Here is a 4,587-nt window from a genome sequence, read left to right on the forward strand (position 1 = left end):
GAATAGGTGAAGGTAATGGTAAATTGCAAATTAAAGTGTTGAAGCCTGACATAAATTGTGATGATAAGAAAAAAGCAGTAAGATATATGAAGAAGATAGTAGTACACAGTGAGAGCATGGCTAGTGGGACAATGCAACATAAAGCATGGAGACCGGGAGAACAACAAACAGCAGCAGTAACCAAGGACAGACCACCAAACAAAGTATGGGAAACAGGAGGACATAGATCAGAAGCACATGATCAGGAGATCATGATTATTTTTAACCTTGAGAGTCTGATGCAGGAGCATCTGGGCCTATCCATCAATGTGATGGTGTGGTCACATGTTGTGGATAATGAAAGTGTGGAGGAAGAATTGGTTGTTTAATTTTATTAATTGCAAAGTATGTAAGTAGTTAATTGTTGCCTAATTCTGAGTAGAATTGGGAATAAGTGGCAAGTGATCCTCCCTGCATGGAGATCAAGCCAAGTAGTTAGAATGATTAGTTAGGGAAGGATTTGATTTCTAAATATATTGTGAATTCCTTCATTTGTGGAAGGAGATGGTTAGATATAACATATATGTATTTTCATTCTTTTTTGAAAGAGACAGAGACATAAGATTCATGATGGAGTTGTAAGCCTACAGGCAGATTAGGAACAGAGGCCACTAATTTGAAGAATTAGGCTAGAGAGAAAGGATTCAGGAGAGGATTGAGTGGAGCGAGCGTAAGAATAGTGTTTGGATTGCATTTGAAATAGAGGTCTTTTATTTTTGTAATCGGGCCAAGGCGAGACTCTGTAATTATTTTTATTATGAATGAATGATATTTTGTGTGTGATCAACTATTGAGTCTGCGGAAGCCCTCGTTAGGCTCCTATTTCCTTTGTATTCGGGCGAGTGTTTATTCCTTTGTTTTTTTTTTATGCTTCACTTCTAAATCGAGGGATTAATAGAAGTTCAAGGCCTTTTTAAATATCATTGTTTTGGTGCGATTTAATCCTAACCGTCGGATCACTCTTATCGGGTCGGCGAAGCTTGTTTGCATAGTTTCAGTCTCACGAGCGTAAATCCAATTTACATTAAGATTTAGCACAAAACACAGTCGGATCCGAAATCCGAACTTAAAATTTTATCGACAGGAACCTATACCCTTATCAGGTCTGTAAGAATGATCAGATCGGTGCATTGAAGTGGAAGGAGCCTGGCAAGTGGACTTGCGATTGTGCGATTCAATCGTGGCCATTGGATCGTGAACAAATTACAACCGTTGGATCACGAAAGTGGTTTCACAATAGTGGAAGTGGTTTTCGGGCAATCAAAATGTCATAAGTTGTATTGAAGGGCAGCCACCGATCCCATTAACCATTCGACACGTAGCACGAGGTTGAATAGGGAAACCGCTTTATCAGGTGGTTAATTCTCATGTTAATTGTCCACCCAAAATAGATGTGGACCATCGGATCCACTATGTGCAGATCGATGGTGGAGGATTGACGTGTCAATTTAAATGTTTGGAGTGAATGTTGACTGTTAGGTCGGAGAAGAATTGGACGGCGGAGATCAACTGATCGGATATCGGAGATATAGAATGATAGCGGAAAGGCGATGGACTAAAAGACGGATCCGTTGATAATTATGGTTGTGGATGTATAAAATTTGAGATCCGGATAAAGCATTCAGAGCGGGGTTTTCTTTGGTTTTCTCGTGTTTCTGTGTATTTCAGTAAAAAGGTATGGTCCCAGGTTTTTAAAGCCTAACGCATTTGAACAACGCTTTCGATAAGATTTTGAGGGTGTAAACCATAGACCCATGACTGATAATTGTTAAAGTAAGGGATTATGGCTAAAGTAACAAAAGTTTGATGAGGGTTAAGAGTCCCAATAGGGTGTTTAGGGTGTGGCAGCCATATGGTTGCATCACCCACAATGGGTGAACCACGTATGCCTGTGCCTTTCTTGTTTTATGCATGTCTGTGTTTAATTTCCTGCAATATTTCATATGTTCCATTGCTCTGTTAATTAATTTCTAATACTACGGAGGGAGGGATTGACATTTCTTCCCTCCACTCCTTTCTTATAATGATTGTGTATGTGTTATATGCTTTGCATGACTAGCCCCGTGTGCAATTCATATGCACCAATGGTGGTGGGAAGGTCACACTGTTTTCACTTTCAGAGATTTTGTGGTGCATGGTCACACAACCCATGCTTCTTTTTTTTTGGTTAAGAAATGAAGGCTGTGAAAATTGGGTGGTTTGTTTCATCCTCTATTGGTGATTTTAGGAACATTTTTTTCACTTTTGGAGATTTGTGGTGCATGGTGGTTCATCCCATGGTTTTTTAATTTTGGTTAAGGAATTAATGTTGTAATATAATTAAAGTTAGTGGATTAGGGATTATGGATGCCACATGATAATATGTATATGTATATATATCTATATCTATATCTATATCTATATCTATATCTATATCTATCTATATATATATATATATATATATATATATATATATATATATATATATAATATTGTATACAATGAAGTCGAATAATGGTTAAAATTGTAGGTGTGGGTCTAAACAATTTTTTGTTTTTCCCAATTAGGTTTTTGTTCATGGTGTTGGAAGCTGCCAACATACAAGGGGTCTCCCCGATATGAAGTACCAATTAGACCTCACACTATTTGGGATAGGAGACCCATCTAGAAAATAGGCCCGACTACCATTATTATGTTCTTAAAGGTTTGCCTTGGTTCCAATTTACAACATAAGAGAGCTTGCATATACTTTTGAGATAAGCAAGTAAGTAAGCTTTGGGAAGCACACAATTGAAATGTATATAAGGTACTTTCATGAATGGGAAAATAAAGAGTGAGCCTTTAGAAGAAAATTAATTGTACTATCCTAATAAAGATACACACATATACATAGAAAGAATCGTTAATTAATCCGCGAAATAGTTCACAAAGTAACAACGATCATGAAAGAAAATAAGGACACAATTCAAAGATGTATACAAAATCCAACATAATAGTTCAATTTATGTAGTACATATCAAACACAAACATACATCAAAAATACGAAAGAATGGTCTTACAACATTCACGATACATGCATGAAAGTGCGTCGACTTTGAGAACTTCAAAACATTATGTGAAGGTTCCAAGATAGGCAATTATAATGTTGAATCACTAGCACCAATATTGGAACATGAAGCCAACACTTTCTCCTCAAAAGAATGATATTCTCTCTTATGCCTTGATTGAGAATAAAAGGTGAAAAGTCCATTGCTTGAGTTATGAGGGTTTATTTATAACAAATCATGTGACCTTTCACCTCCCACATGACTCTTCAACTCCTTCATGACTCTTGAGTTTCTACATGACTCTTAGACCTCCTATGACTCTTCACATTCCATGCGGGACCTTTGGGCTTCCAACATTTTCCAATTTTCAAAATTACATAATTACATTCCACCAATAATGTGCCGAAAATACATAGAACAAAATAACACTCCTCTATTCACTCTTTTAGAAGCTATAATTTAGAAACTGTGACATGAGACTTCATTGTAATGTATTGATGCCAAGTTCTTCTCTTTGCTATTATGTCTTCAATTCTTCATGATAGATCTGACTTTTACTTCATCTTCACCCTCCAAAGGGTCTCATTATTGTATTATAACCTTCCAAGTCATATTGGTTTCCATCTATCTGTCATAGTTCAAAGTTGCTTTATCTTCTACATGATGGTAGCTTTATATCTTGTCTCCACAAGTGTCTTCTTACAACCTCTTCTTAATGATCTCCTTCAATATCAACTTCCATGTTAAGATGGTAGTACTTGCAAGTGAATTTCACTCATGTAAAGACAATACCAGTCCCAAAATCACCTAGTCTACCTTGTTTTCTCATGCAAGATGTTGACTGTGATGGGACAATCCGTAAGGAATGAGAGAGAAGCCTTCTTGGGTGCATAACGCAGATTTGGGAGGAAAGGGGTGAAGGTATAGGCACTGGAAGTGTGCACTACATAATTTAAAGAGGGAGAGGGAAGTCTTGGGTGCAGAGAGAAAGTCCAAGAGACAAGGGTGACCAGCTTGAGGCATGAGGATGCACAGTGAACAATGCCTGAAAGGGATAGTCTAGGTTAAGCCCATGTTTCAACTGCAAGGGTCAAGAGATGGCCATACGTTCCACTGGGAGTGCACAATATGAAACACAAGGTAGGGATGATCAAGTCTTGCGTAATTGGTAAGTGTAAGTAGAGAGGTTTGAGTGACTGTGTTCTAGGGATGCACAATGCACAATGAAGGGAGTTTTCCTTAAGATGGGGGTAGTGTGTAGTTTTAGGATACAAGAGTTTATGTAGTAAGGCTTGGAAGTATGCAATGCACTCATTCCTTGGATTAAATTTGAATGTGCCCATAACTTGCACATGAAGGAAGAACTCCAAAATTGACTAAGTGTGAGATCAGTGAGACAAGAGAGTAAGAGTAAGAGAATACAATAGGTCTTGAACATGATCACACACGTACATAATCAAACACAAGACCATAATATGAACACTACCCAAAACCAACATGTATTACATTCAAATGATAATAA

This window comes from Pinus tabuliformis, chromosome 7 (assembly GCF_031772625.1).
Source record: "Pinus tabuliformis cultivar Carrire ecotype Pingquan chromosome 7, CPIR1, whole genome shotgun sequence".
Classification (NCBI taxonomy): Eukaryota; Viridiplantae; Streptophyta; class Pinopsida; order Pinales; family Pinaceae; genus Pinus; species Pinus tabuliformis.